The following is a 16,086-nucleotide window of genomic DNA, read 5'->3' as shown; positions in this document are numbered from 1 at the left end:
GCTGCCACAGAAGGGAGGAGGGAGGTAAGGAACAGACTCTTCCCCTGCTGATGTCTTGAGTTTGGACTTCTGGCTTCTAGAACTATGAGAGTATAAAATTTTCTTGTGTTAAATCACCCAGTTTATGGTAATTTGTTACAGCAGCCCTGGGAAACAAATGCAATAGCACACCTGTTCAGGTTCATCTTTTCACTCACCTATTACTCTTTTTGTTTATTCTCATATTCTCCCTGTAATCTACTTGTACCATCAAAAATCTCATATTTCCTGTTTTAATGAGACAGTGAAAAGTAACAAACTCCAAATAGCTTCAACAGCAAAAGAGATTTCTTGCTCATGACCTGGAAAGTACAGAAGCAAGATGGGCTTCCTTGGTGACAATGAGGAATCGATTTCTTTCTAGTCTCTCTGCCTTGCTTTACAAAATGTAAGTTCCACCCCAAGTTGGCTCCCTCCCATGGTCACAAGACACCTACTCACAACTCTCTGGGCTACAGCTTTTATCATTATTGTATTCATTACATATTTCTCTGAGACAAATTATACCAAACCTGGTGCCTCAAAACAACAATGATTATCTATTAGTGTCTCTTGCAGTTAATGTGGGGGTGGAATTCTGGACTGGCTTGGCTGTTAGATTCCAGTTATGTGCCTCTCATGAGGTTGCAACCAGATGTTGAAGTTGCAGAAGCTGAAGAACTTTCTAGGTAGTTCACTCACATGGCTGATAGGCTGATGCTGGCAAGTTGGTTCCTGTCCATGTGGTTTTCTCCATCAGGCTACAAGGATCATCATGACAGTGGCTGGTTTTCCCCAGAGCAAGAAATCCAGGAAAGCACAAAGAAACGTATATTGCCTTTTAGCTGCAAAAATCACCTCCATCACCCTCACAGTGTTCTTTTGTACACAGGGTCAGCCCTGATTCAATGTTAGGAGACTACGTGAGGCCATGGAAACCAAGACACCATCTTAGGAACGGGCTGCCACATCTGTGTCCTAGAAAAGCAAGTTTGGGTTGCTTCCTGGAGTTTTCTCAGAAAAGCCAAGAAATTTCTGTCCCAGAAGTCTCCAGAAAACTTTCCTCCTTCCTAATTGGCCCATTTTCAAACTAGAAATTGAAGGTAGGGCTTGGGATTGAGCTAAATTAAGTCTGAGTTACATAACCCCCTGTTTGGTCTATGACGGCTTGAGGGATATAAACACTCAAATAAAAATCTGGGTGAATACCAAGGAGAGGGGAGAATGTGTTAGGGAGGCAACCACAACACAATGTTCACTAAATCTAGTAACTTGACCCCAGGAACTTTTATTTCAGTAAATGGTATGTTTGTCTGAAAAAATAATAACTTAAATACACACACACATACACACACAATACCATTAGCATAGCTTTAAAAATTAACATTATCTGGCTCGGTGCCCATAGCACAGTGGTTATGGCGCAGACCACATACACCGAGAGTGACAGGTTCAAACCTGGCCTGGGCTAGCTAAAAAACAATGACAACTGCAACAAAAAAATAGCCAAGCATTGTGGCAGGTGCCTGTAGTCCCAGCTACTTGGGAAGCTGAGGCAAGAGAATCGCTTAAGCCCAAGAGTTTGAGATTGTTGTGAGCTGAGACGCCATGTCACTCTACCGAGGGTGACATAGTGACACTATCTCAAAAAAAATAAAAAATAAAAATTAACATTATCAACCCAAGTGCCTGAATGAATGGATTAATAATGGATGGATTAATAAACTGTGGTATATGTATGCCATGAAATACTATTTAGCCACAAAAAAAAAAAAAAATGATGAAGACGGATGGAGTTGAAGAATACTTTCCTAAGTAAAGGATCACAAGAATGGAAAAGCAAGTATCCAATGTACTCAATGCTAATGTGAAACCAACCAATGAAGAACTATATTCCCACATGAGGGAAAAATACAATTAAATTCAAGTGGGGGAGAGGAAGGAGGAGGCAGAGGGATTGGTAAGCTCTCACCCAACAGGCACAATGTAAGGGGCACACCTCCTGGGTGAAGGGCTCAACTACAATTTGGACTCTACCTAACAAAAGCAAACAATGTGACCTAGTTGTTTGTACCCTCATATTAATCTATAATAAAACATTAACCTTAATTTCTTATCATCATCATCAAATATATACAACCAGCTTTTTTTTTTTTTTGAGACAGATTCTTACTATGTCACTCTCGGTAGAGTGCCAAGGCATCACAGCTCACAGCAACCTCCAACTCATAGGTTTAAGTGATTCTCTTGCCTCAGCCTCCCAAGTAGCTAGGACTACAGGCACCTTCCACAACACCCAGCTATTTTTTTTGTTTGTTGTAGTTGTCATTGTTGTTTGTTTGTTTGTTTGTTTGTTGTAGTTGTCATTGTTGTTTAGCAGGCCTGGGCCAGGTTCGAACCCACCAGCCCCAGTTATGTGGCTGGCACCCTAACCACTAAGCTATGGGCACTGAGCCCCAACCAATACTTAAATGTCCCTCAATAGTTCATTGTCCCATCAAATGTTTATATTGTTTATTTTGTTTTAATCAAGATCCAAACAAGTTGCTGGCGTGGATGTGGAGAGAAAGGAATACTTCTACACTGCTGGTGGGATTGCAAACTAGTACAGCCCTTTTGAAGAGAAGTATGGCGAATCTCAAAGATCTAAATGTAGACCTTCCATTTGACCCTGTAATCCCACTGCTAGGTATCTACCCAGAAGAACATATATCATTTTACCACAAAACATTTGCACTACAATGTTTATTGCAGCTTAATTCATAATTACCAAGTCATGGAAGCAACCTAAATGCCCATCAACCCATGAATGGATCAAGAAACTGTGGTATATGTATACTATGGAATATTATGCAGCCATTAAAAAGGATGGAGACTTTACATCTTTTACATTCACCTGGATGGAGTTGAAATACATTCTTCTTAGTAAAGTATTGCAAGAATGGAAAGATAAATATTCAATGTACTCCATACTAATGTGAAATCAATATATAAACAATTAATGTTCCTAAGAATAATAAAACACTGTTATTTATATGCAGAGACAAAAGCTTTAGAGTTGTGATTGTAAAACTCTAACTTACATGAGAATCAACTGAGAAGATTTATTTAGACAGATTACTGAGTCCAAAAAGTTTTTGATTCAGTGGATATGAGATAGGCCTGAGAAACTGCATTAATATCCAGTTCAAGGTTAGAGGGAAGCGGGAGGGAGAAGAGGGGAGGACATATGGCAGAGAGAGGGAGGGCATGAGGCAGGCTCTCACCTAATGTGCACATTGTGAGAGTGTATAACACGCTTTTCCATTTCTCTTCTACAAATGGAACTTTGCCCTGGAAGTGTGAACAATGTAACCTAAATATTGTACCCTCGTATTAATTTGAATAAAGATTTTTTAAAATCCAAATAAGGTCCAAACACTGCATTTTGTTAATATCTCTTAAGTTCTATTTAACTATATGTTTCTAATTTATGTATTTTTTATTGTAATTTTTCTGTTGAAGAAACAGGTCATTAATTCTGTGGAATATCACCCGGTGTCATTTAACCACGTTTCTCTGTCTCCTGTTGAGCTAGAAGCTTCATCTGATTCCGGTTTGTAGAGGATTTTTCTTTGTGGTGTTTTGTTGTTGTTTTTTTCTTATTTTTTGCCAAGATGTATATATATGGCAATCTGCATTTTAATAAATGCTCTTTTTAAGTAAGGTTGTTCTTACTATCAGTATTCACAGAATTGGGCACAGTGACTCATGCCCATAATCCCAGCACTTTGAGGGCTGAGGTGGTAGGATTTCTTGAGGCCAAGAGTACAAGACTTGCATGGGTAATACAGCAAGACCCCATCTCTACAAAAAATAAGAAAAAGGTAGCTAAATGTGGTAGTATGCACCCATTGTCCCAGCAATCTGGGAGGCTGAAGTGAGAGGATTGCTTGAACTCAGAAGTTTCAGGCTTTAGTGAGCTATGATGGCATCATTTCACTCTAGCCTGGGTGACAGAGCAAGACCCCATCTATAAAACTAAATAAATAAAAAGAAAATTATTTTTTAAAGTATTCATGGAATTAACATTAGATATTTATGTAGAGAGGAGAAAGCTTTAGAGTTGGAGTTATAAAGCTCTAACTTACATGAGAATCAACTAATTTATTTAAACAGATTACTGAGCCCAAGGAGTTTTTGATTCAGTGGATATGAGAAAGGCCTAAGAAACTGCATGAATATCAAACTCCTTAGTGGTGCTGATGCTGCTGTTCTTAGAATCGCATTTTTGAACCTCTGTTTTAGAACACAGTGGCTCTAATATCTAAGGAAAGCTTTGATATCTAAATATCTAAGATAAAATTCTGGTTTTGCCAGTATGGTGCCCCATGATCGCATTAATGTACACAGCTATGATTTAATAAAAAAAAAAAAATTCTGGTTTTGCCACATGTCAGATAAATAGTCTTGAGAAACTAAATAACCTCTCTGAGCATGAAGTCCCTCATTTGTAAAATGAGGTTGATAATAATGCCACCCACCTTAGACACAGTGGTGAAAGGATTAAATGAGTTAATACATGTAAATCTTAGCATTGAGCCTTGTCAGTAATCAATGTTCAAGAAGTGGTGGTAGTAGCATTGGTAATAATTGTTATTACGAATGTTATTAATAATATTCTGGTTGTATAACCTATGACCAGGGCATAAGCTATTATTGCATTGTAACAATCTTAAGCAATCTGCCTAGGACACCTGCAGTCTTCAAGATAAGAGTCTATGATCAAGTTGTGGCTGTGAAGTATTTCAAAATGGAAAATCAGAAGGACAGTAAAGGAAAGTTCTATTTCTATTTAGAGTCAGAGGTACTTTTCCAAATGGGAAATCAAAAAAAACAGTCCTTCCTACCACAAACAACATGTGGACAACTCAGTGACTTTTCCTAATATCCCTGGTCAAGGGACCCATCTCTCAACCATCAACAGAACAGTTTTAACATTATGTAGGATATGAAGACACAAACACAGACAGATAAAAAACGCAGATGAAGATAAGAGAAATTGAAAAGAAAGGGAGGAAAATTAGTATTGTGATGTTAAGATTAAGAATATGTTCAACATGGCCAGGCGTAATGGTATGTGCCTATAATCCCAGCTATTTGGGAGCCTGAGACAGGAGAATCACTTCAGCCCAAGAGTTTGGGGCCAACTTTGGCAGCATAGCAAGACCCCACCTCAGGAAAAAAAAAAAAAAGGATATTTTAAACTTCACTGGTCATTATCAGTGAATGCTTAGGATTTTCTGAGCTCCTGCACCTCTGTAACGTCCTTGGTTCAATTATTCCTTGATTAGATCATCAGCCAAAAGTAAATTGAAAGGAACTCAGGCCAATTTGGATGAAGACAGTATTCAAGAAGAAATAAGACATTGGAATAGAAATGAAATCTTAAACTGGTCCTAGACTCTTTTTTTAAGTTGCTAATCCCTGGCAAAAACAGAAAAGAAGTCAGAGTAAAATCGCCCCACACAAGTATATATACATACATTTACATAAATGGCATATTTACGAAATTGAAGTGGAAACTATTATTGGAGAAATAAAACAGAATAATAATAACTAAGAGTTAGTAGGCCTAGGTTTTATTGTGTTTCTGTCATTCATGGGCTATGTGATCTTGGAGAAGCTGTGCAATCTCTTTACCCATCAATTTTTTCATAATGGTAATTTTTATTATTATTACTATTATTATTTTTATTTTAGAGTATTACTTAGGTACAAATGTTTTGGTTGCAAATTGCTTTTGTAAAACTTGAGTCAAAGTTATAAGTGTGCCCCTTACCTGGGTAGTGTGCACTGTACACATTAGGTGTGAATTTGCCCCTTCTTCCCTGCCCCTTCCCACCTGCTTGCTTCCTATTGAGTTTTACTACCAAATGTGTACGTGGGTGTTGATTAATTCCAATTTGATAATGAGTACATGCGATGTTTGTTGTTCCATTCTTATGAAACTTCACTTAGAAGAATGGTGTCCAGTTCCATCCAGATTGTTATAAAAAGTATTAGTTCACCATTTTTTCATGGTTGAGGAGTACTCCTTGGTATACATATAAATTAAAAAGCTTCTGCACAGGAAAGGAAACAATCAATAGGGAAAATAGACAACCTACAGACTAGAAGAAAATATTTGCCTGTCATATATCTGATAAAGGGCTGATAACCAAAATCTTTAAGGAAGTTAAGCAAATCAGCAAGAAAAGAAATCAACCCTATTAAAAAGGTGGGCAAAAGATATGAAAGGAAGTTTTTCAAAAGAAGATGGACTAATGGCCAATAAACATATGAAAAAATTCTCAACATTTTTATCATCAAGAAAATGCAAGTCAAAACTACAATGAGATTATCACCTAACTCCAGCAAGAATGGCTTTTATCAAAAAATCCCAAAACAACAGATGCTGGTGTGGATGCAGAGAGAAAGAAACCTGCCTTGTTGGCAGGACGGCAAACAATACAGCCACTTTGGAAAGCAGTATGGAGATAAACGTCAAAGAAATGAAAGTAGATCTACCATTTGACGCAGCAATCCTACTATTGGGTATTTATCCAAAGGAAAAAAGGTCATTTTATCAAAAAGACACCTGCACTTGAACATTTATTGCAGCACAATTCACAATAGCAAAGACATGGAACCAACCCAAGTGCTCATCAATACATGATTGAATTATTACTTTATTATTTTGACAGGAATATTTATAGATTGCACATTCCACCCAGGGATTCTCATACTGTTACAATTCTTGACCACTGAGAATTCTCTTTTACTATTAAAAAAAACTTACTGAGTGCTTTCTCAAGCCATAAACTGAGTTGGTATTTTGCCCCAAAATATGGCATAGGGGCTTCACTTTATTTGTAATGATTCAGGTATTTTTTGGACAGTCTGATGTTTATTTTGGTTTTCGTGACCTCCCATAGCATATCAAAGAGAGAAATGTTATTGCCAGACATTTGTGTGCTATTATTGCTTTCCCTGTACATAGAAATTTCTTTTGTTATTTTAATAGATTTGGAGGTATGAGTTGAATTTCATGCATGTATATATTGTATAGTAATATTTGGGGGGTTTTACTGTGCCCATCACCTGGACAGTGTACACTGCACCCCACAGGTAATTTTTCATCCCTCGCCCCCTCCCAACCTCCTCCTTTTGTGTCTCCAATGTCCATTATGCCATCCTCTATGTCCTTGAATAGCCATAGCTTAGCTTCCACTTAAAAGTGAGAACATGGGGCCCTCATTTTTTTTTCTTTTTTACAGTTTTTGGCCAGGGCTGGGTTTGAACCCACCACTTCCGGCATATGGGGCCAGCGCCCTACTCCTTTGAGCCACAGGCGCCACCCCTTATTTTTCTGTTCCTGAGTTAGTTCATTTAGGATAATGGTCTCCAGTTCCATCCAGGTTGCTGAAAAAGAAATAATTTCATACATTTTCATGCCTGAGTAGTACTCTATGCTGTGTGTGTGTGTGTGTGTGTGTGTACACATGATATTTTCTCTTATCCACTCATTGGTCAATAGGCACTTAAGTAAATTACATATCTTTGCAATTGTGAATTATTTTGTGAGTCATCATTCTTACATAGGGTAAAGAATATGATTTCTGGTCATTGTGATTGTAAAGAAATTAAACAGACTAAGCTTATTAGTTAAAGGAAACACTCTTAGAGCTACCTCAAGGAGGCAATCTACAGAGGAAGGAAGATGGGGGTGTGATGACTTAGGGGAAGGCCAGCAAAAGCAGCAAAGTCAGAGATTTTTACCCTAATTGAAAGTTAACAAGGTAGTCTACACAGTTTTAAGGACAGAAAACAATTGATTTACAGGTCAGGGACAGAGGGCTTTATTAGTCAGTGGGCAACATGAGCCTCAGCAAATTTAGATTAGTTCCCCTTCTCCCCAAGGGGTGACATGATGGACTCAATGCTACATGCACTCACAGAGGTTGCTTTACAGAAGAAGAACCTGAGTCCTTGAGCCCAGAAACTTTTGATAAAGCAGAAAACATTGTAGCAAACAAAAAATAAATTAGTCCCCTTCCCCATAGGGAAGCAAGCCCTTCCAAGTAAGTCACACTGTAGTCATCTAAACCTACTTAGTTGCCTGTGACTAACTGCAAAACTGATCAGTATTAGGAGATGGATAAACCTCACAAAATGGTACACTCAGCAAGAAAGTGCAGGAATGCTTGAGGTCCACAGCAAACTGCCTCCCTAGGGCAGGGCGCTCACCCTTCCAGAGCACTTTCTAAGTCCCAAGCAGTCTGCTAGATGCTTTATTAACATTTTTTACAGTTTTTTTTTTCCATTTATCCTAAATTGAATATTCCATCATCAGAATAGGAAGTCAGGGTCTTTAAAATGAATCATGAGACATCAACTCACCATATCTCCGAAGCATATGGATATTATGTCAAGTGACAGAAGATAGCTAGAGTTCAAATAACCTCAATTCTGAAGTGTTCTTTGTAAGTTCCTAACAAAAACCTATAGGAATTTTAACTTTTTATTCTTTTTGTTTTTCTTGTAAAATTTCTAAGCCATGTCATGTCACTTTACTAACTTCACTAAAAAGTTATATACCTGAATACTACACCAGTTCTTTATAGAAATGACTTCACAAACTATGATTTAATACTCATTTTATGCCCTCATTTTTCTATCAAAAATTTGTATAATGTTAATTTAAAAACATCTTGACCAGGTATGGTGGCTAATACCTGTAATCCAAGCACTCTGAGAGGTGGAGACAAGAGTATCACTTGAGCTCAGAAGTTTGAGACCAGCTTGTGGAAGAGCAAGAGCTCATCTCTACTAAAAATAGAAAAAAATAGCCAGGTATGGTGGTATACACCTGTAGTCTATTTGGGAGGCTGATGTAGGAGGACTGCTTGAGCCCAAGAGTTTGAGGTTGCTGTGAACTATAATGAGGCCACTGCAGGCTAGCCCAAGAGACAGAGGGGGACCCTGTCTCAAAAAATTAAAAATCTGATTTTGTTGAAGATATATCCATTATGTTGACCAACATCCCCAAAGATTCAGAACATAAATTTTTGGGGGGAGTTCAACTCCAAGAAAACATTCATCCAATATGCTTACTCATACTAGATATGAAAACTACATAATCCAACATGCTCCCCTTTTTTCCCCAACTATGGGAAAACCCAGAACTAAGTCGTGGACCTAAAAGTAGACATTTGTGACTAAGCACAACAGCTCACGTTTATAATCCTAGCACTGTGAGAGTCCAAGGCAGGAGGATCACTTGAGGCCAGGAGTTCAAGACCAGCCTGAGCAATATTAAAAATCTTTCTCTACATAGGGCAGCACCTGTGGCTCAGTGAGTAGGGCGTCAGCCCTATATACCAAGGGTGGCAGGTTCACACCCGGCCCCAGCCAAACTGCAACAAAAAATAGCCCGGCGTTGTGGTAGGTGTCTTTAGTCCCAGCTACTCGGGAGGCTGAGGCAAGAGAATTGCCTAAGCCCAACACCCAAGACCTGGAGGTTGCTATGAACTGTGACGCCACAGCACTCTACTGAGGGCAACAAACTGAGACTCTGTCTCTAAAAAAAAAAAAAATCTTTCTCTACAAAAAATAAAAGGGAGGTATCCAGGTATGTTGCCCCAGGTACTCAGTAAGCTGATGCAGGATGATCTCCAGGAGTTTGAGGTTGCAGTGAGCTATGATGATGTCACTGCATTCTAGCCCAGGCAACAAAGTGAGACCCCGTCTAAAAAAAAAAAAAAAAAAAATTGACATTTTTTTCTGGAATAATTATGCAACATCCTTCATTGCTATGTCCTTGTCTTTGCATATTTAACTCAGTGTTCTTACAGAATTAGGATACATTGTCTCAAGTCATATTTTAAAAGTAGTCAGAGTAGAAGTAATAAATAAATGAATGGACAAAACTATCCAAGTTTTAGTTTTTCATTTCATTTATTAATAATATTTTCCAAAAGTGCCCATAAAGCTTTTTTAGTTTAAGACAGAATCCTCAAATTAGTTTTAGCCTTCCAAAATACAAATTGAGCTTCCAAGTTAGTTAGCATGCCTTATATTAGGAATTTTCCTGACTGTGCTTTTATTAGGGTTTAATCAGAGACCATTATAAGGATTTCTAATCTGAGTTCTAAGCATTTGACATTATTAAACAGCTGAATGAAAGAGAACAGAAGGGTTGCAAAGTAGAAAATACATTTATTTTTAAATTGAATAACATTATAAATATAATAACACTGAATGTTAAGAAGCATTAGGCAGCTCCATCAGCTTCTACTTCATAAGGCCTAAATAAAACTATAGGGTAATTTCTGAGAAGCCAAGGGGGTAAGGATCTGGTGTCCACCCCAGGGCAATTCCCAGGAAGAGCAAGGCAGAATTCCAAAGTACAAGTGAAAGAGTCCTGCACTGGGTTTGCCCAGGGGGCATCAGTGATAATAGGTTAGTCACAGGTAGGTCATTGCACAGACACACTTGTCATGTTGGAAAGGCCTGGGACTAGTGACACGAGTCACAAAGGCCCTTTTGGAGGACCACATCCAGCCCATACCTCTCATCTGGACTCAGCCTCAAGCCAGGTTCATCTTGAAGCCCAGAGAGATAAACTGTCATGACTGTGCTCCAACAAAATCTTCAGTGCCAGACAACCACTTCCTAGGACCCCAGATCCACCCCTGCTCTGTGGGTGGCCTAAATGAGGGATGAAGACTTAGCCATTAAAATAAAAAAGCAGCAAGCATATCCTTTTGTCACAAAAGAAAGGAGAGCAGTCACCATTCAATCCCGTTTCCTAACATCACCTGAGTCCTTAGTTCCACATGAGGATTTAAGGGGAAAAAATTAAATTCTCAAAAATCATTTTGATAATTTTAATCTTTAACTTAAATGGTAAACATTTATCATCCATTATATGGGTCACACTGTTTTGTAAACCAGAAAAACAAAACAAAATTTATAAACCAGCAGCTAGCTAAGTTTAGAATGGTTCGGAAATATATACATTCAGGGAGGAGGCTGCCAGCCCAGCGCCCTCTGCTGGGCAAAGGACCCGCAGCCCTTCCACCTGCTAAAGCTGGGTTCAATAGAGTTACCTTCCAGGCTGTTCTGGTCACCAAAGCAGAATAACCAATGGCAGCCTCATGGCCAATTTCCAGCTTTTGAGTATGCACTTAAGAAATATACATGAGAAAAAGAAAAGAGCAGAAATCTAGAGTAAGGAAGAGAGAAAAAAGGCATTTTTCTGCTTCTCCACTTTGCACCAACTGGTGCTCACAGACTAGAACTAGAACTATCACTATCACGAAGAGAATAGCTTTGTTTGCTGTATTTGAAATGACATGAAGAGTTGGTTGTTTCAACTTGGCAAATATGTATGGAGGTCCTCCTAGGGGCTGAACACTAGAGTGCACAAAAATGAGTGAGACGCAATGCCTTCTGTCAAGGTGCTCTGTCTAGCAGAGGGGACAGACATGTAAACAGTCATGCAATGAGGTCTGTGCTATAAAAGCTTTATATTCAAAGTGCTATTATCAAGAGAGGAATGGCTCGGTGCCTGTAGCTCAGCAGCGAGGGCTCAGCGATATACACCAGGGCTGGCGAGTTCAAACCCGGTCCGGGTCTGATAAACAACAATGACAACTACAACAAAAAGATAGCCGGGCATTGTGGCAGGTGCCTGTAGTGCCAGCTACTTGGGAGGCTGAGGCAAGAGGATCACTTAAGCCCAAGAGTTTGAGGTTGCTGTGAGCTGTGACACCACGGCACTCTACTAAGGGCGACATAGTGAGACTCTGTCTCAAAAAAAAAAAAAGGAAAAGTGAAAGAGGCCTCTTCAGATCAGTTATAGAAGAGAAGAGACATCTTCACTTTTAAAATGCTGAGATCTCTGGGCGGCGCCTGTGGCTCAAGGAGTAGAGCGCCGGTCCCATATGCCAGAGGTGGTGGGTTCAAACCCAGCCCCGGCCAAAAAAAAAACACACACAAAAAAAAAATAATAAAATAAAAATAAAAATAAAATGCTGAGATCTCATATATATTTCTTTTAATGAGGCTAGTAATAGATAGGGACAGAAAGGGAGAAAATAAAGCAAAAATGAGGTCTATAAATTCAAAACCTATTGCAAAAGGATTTTTGCATTTTCCTTTTAAAAGAGAAGCCATTTGGATACAAAATTATTAACTGTATCACAAGAATTAAAATAAACAGAGCATGGAATTTGACAGTATAGGTTGATATTAGAACTTAATATTCATGAAACCATGGCCATTTGATACATTTAGGGTTAGGAAGGGCCAGGAAACCAGAAGGTGGACAGAAAGAAAATTATAATGTACAAGGAAAATCAGATGAAAGCATTACTGAATATTTCAATAGAAGTGGAACTAAGGCAATAGCACAAAGGCAGAGCTGCAGAAATGATTTATTAACAGAGCTACTAAATTCTGTGTCAAGGATAATTCTGAGTTACAAAGTCTGTAAGTTAAGAAAAAATAAAATAGAAAGTACAGAGGATGAGGAGTTTAGAGGCCAGATTCTAGGCTTAGCTGCACTGCTAACAAGTAAAGAAACTTCTGTGGACCTTGGTTTCCATATCTATAAAGAGATGAGGTATATTAGAAGCTCTGTAAGAAATAATAGTAAGGCTAAAACATGGATAAAATATATAGTATTTGTTCATTTATTCCCTTTCAACAAAAACTGAGCAAATACATAACATGTGCCAATCACATGGGAATATACTCAGGAGTTTATACTCTCAGGGAAAACAGTCAAGTAAGATGAGGAAGGGTAGGAATAATACCTGAGAATACTGTCAATTTGGCTGGTAAGCACTTGGTAGCCACCTCTAAGATGGCCCCAGTGGTTCCTGTCTTGGGTATTCACCTTCTTATGTAATTTGCTCCCACCCTGTGCCAGGATTGGTCTGTGTGACCAACCGCATACAGCAGAAATGATGATGGCAGGTCACTTCCAAGAGTATTAGATTATAACACTGTAGTCTCGATCTCAATGCCTTCTCCCATCTATCTGGATCTCTATCTCTATTGGACCTCTTATTTGGGGGAAGCCAACTGCTCTGTTGTGAGAAGCTTTATGGGGAAGAACTGCAAGATTGAGGCCTGCCAACAATCACATGAGCGAGCTTGGAAACTCAAGGTTTTCCAGCCCCCAGTGGAACCTTGAGATGGCTACAGCCCTGGCCCAAAAGTTTGGCTGCAACCTTGTAAGGAACCCCCAGCCAGGACCTCTCAGCCAAGCCACTCAGACTCCTGACCTTCAGAAACTGCGTGAGATCATGAACGGTTCTTTTAAGCTGCTAAATCTTTGGCTAATCTATTATACATGAACATATAACTAGCCCAAGTACCTCATACATACACACTCACCCATGTACACATGCATGGTTTTTGTTTAAGAGTTAATATACATAGAATTTTAGAACTGCAGCTTAAGGAGATTAAGATGGTACCACTGACAATAGATCATGGACCAGAACCATCTTTTGACTTATGTTTGTTTCACTATACTGTGCTGACCCCATAATGGATTAATTTCACAGATAAAGTTCGAGTGGATTAAGTAATTTGCTCAAGATTCTACAACAAGCAAGTAGCGGAACCTCTGCACTAGTCTATTGAACACGACCTCATCCTTTATAATAATCTTTTCCCTATTCTCAAGCTTCACTGACCTTGAGATAATTAGCTGAATGATGATGAAAAGACACCAAAGCTGTCCATAAGGGTAAGCTGGGGTGCTTGCTTTAAGTCTTCCAATTCCAGGTGAGCTCCATATCTGTGATTAGTACTTACCAATATATTCATCTATTTACTCAACAAGTATTTTTTTTTGATAACTGTTCAACCATAGCATAATCTGTGGGTTGCAAGAAACACAAAACACTGGGATTTAGGAATCTAATCAATAATGAAAGACAAATATATTGGAAAATTACAATAAAATCAGTATATGTCTGCTGAATGAATGGTAGGAACAGTATGTATATGCAATAAGCATTTTTAAAGAATCTAAAAAATGAAATAATAAGAGAAATCAAGTGTTTCCTAGTAAAATCACATCCCTCAGGCAGAGTAATCTGAACCCCTTGACTTTTGTTCCCTAAAAGTTATTTTCCCTCCTGAGAATATTCCATTAATCACTGCTGCAGATTCCACCAGACCCCAGGAGACATTGCTTTCTCCTTTATTGTTTTCGGTGTGACTTGGTTCTCAGATTAAAGAATTTTTTTTTTTTTTATAGAGACAGAGTCTCACTTTATTGCCCTCCGTGGAGTTTCCATGGCATCGCAGCTCACAGCAACCTCAAACTCTTGGGCTTAGGTGATTCTCTTGCCTCAGCCTCCCGAGAAGCTGGGACTACAGGCACCCACCACAACACCCGGCTATTTTGTTGTTGTTGCAGTTTGGCAGGGGCTGGGTTCGAATCTGCCATCCTCGGTATATGGGGCTGGCACCCTATCCACTGAGCCACAGGCACCACCCAGATTAAAGAATTTTTATTACACTATAGTTAAATAATATTTATTACTCTATAGTTGTTGAAGACTTTTGAGGTAAGGTTGCATCAGGGGTGAGAACTGAGGTGTAAGAGGGAGGAGGATTCACACAGGGTCAGCTGGGCAGAACGGCCACCTTGTGACAAAGATGGACAGCATGCTGTCCAGCATGGGAGCTGAGCAGTGCTGGACTGGCTGGTAGCTAAGAGTATTTTCATGCCTGGCTTTAAAGGACCCTGGTTTAGCTTGGTGGAGAGTAGAAACAAATACGGGTATTTTAAGAAGCTCAATATGGCCCTAGGTTCCAAATATTTTCAGCTACCTGGCTTTCCTGTTACAAAGTCACAATAAAGGTATCAAAAACTATTTCTCCACCCAAGCATATGCTTATTTTCATAGAGGATTTTGAGGAAAAGACTGGCAAAAGTGAATAGGGCAAATTCTAAGCGATAATAGAAAAATACTTGAGTTATATAGATTCTTTAAGTCAGCAAGAGTCCCTTTTTATCCCTAGAGGCCCCATAGCACCTTAAATATACTATGTTCCAAAGGATATTCTTTGCTTTCTCTGTAGTGTCTGCTCTTTCGTCTGCACTCTGTGATTCTGTGAATGACACCACCATCTACCCACTTGGGCCCAAAGCCAAAGAGCCGTTCCAGACTCCCTCTTTGTCCTCCTCATCCTCCAATTGGCCACTAGACTGTTGATTCTACTTCTCTGTGTCCTCACTGTCAGGTTTACTATGCAGTCTTGGTTTAAACTCAAACATCTTTGTCTCTGCCCCAGATCAAGCGTGTTCCTTGAGACCAAGAGGTGTTTCTCAAGGAAAGTGTTCCACAATTGTATCAATCAGCATCCAAGCAGGAATCCACACACCGAGGTGGTAGCTGAAGAGACTTGAATAAAGGAACTATTTACAAAGGTGTGGGCAGGTCTTAGCCAGCAAGGGATGCTGATGCTCCCCTCAACAGCAACAGCAGGAAGCTACTGCCACTGCTAGGTCTGAAAAGATAGGAAGAAGAGAACTACATTGTATAACCCAGAGTGAGTTGTAGCTATAGAAGAGGGACCTCCCATTTTCACTACAAAAAATAAGTATGTGAGGCCATGCATTGCATATGTTAATTAGTTCAGTTTAGCCATCTCGCAATGTATATGTATTTCAAAACAATACGTTGTACACAATAAATACAATTTTGTGCATTAATTACAAAGACAAAAATAATAATAAATATACAAACAAACAAAAGAGAAAAGGGGCCTCGTAGCAAGAACCGTGACCTCAGGTAGAGGCACTGACTCAGTTGGAGGGGATTTAAATTTCCTCTCTCTCTTCCCTTCCTCTGATCTCCTGCTGGTGCCCACTACAAACTGGATGCAACGAGAAGCCCGAGGACAAAAAAATCAAGTTGGGATATTTCCAGAAGGTCAACCTCTTAAGAGTCAGGGTACTGAAGGATAGAAAGTGGATCTGGAGTGGCAAAGAAAAAATACTCAGAACAAATCCAT

The sequence above is a fragment of the Nycticebus coucang genome, chromosome 12, assembly GCF_027406575.1.
Source record: "Nycticebus coucang isolate mNycCou1 chromosome 12, mNycCou1.pri, whole genome shotgun sequence".
Taxonomy (NCBI): Eukaryota; Metazoa; Chordata; class Mammalia; order Primates; family Lorisidae; genus Nycticebus; species Nycticebus coucang.
Note: the sequence above shows the minus strand (reverse complement) of the source record.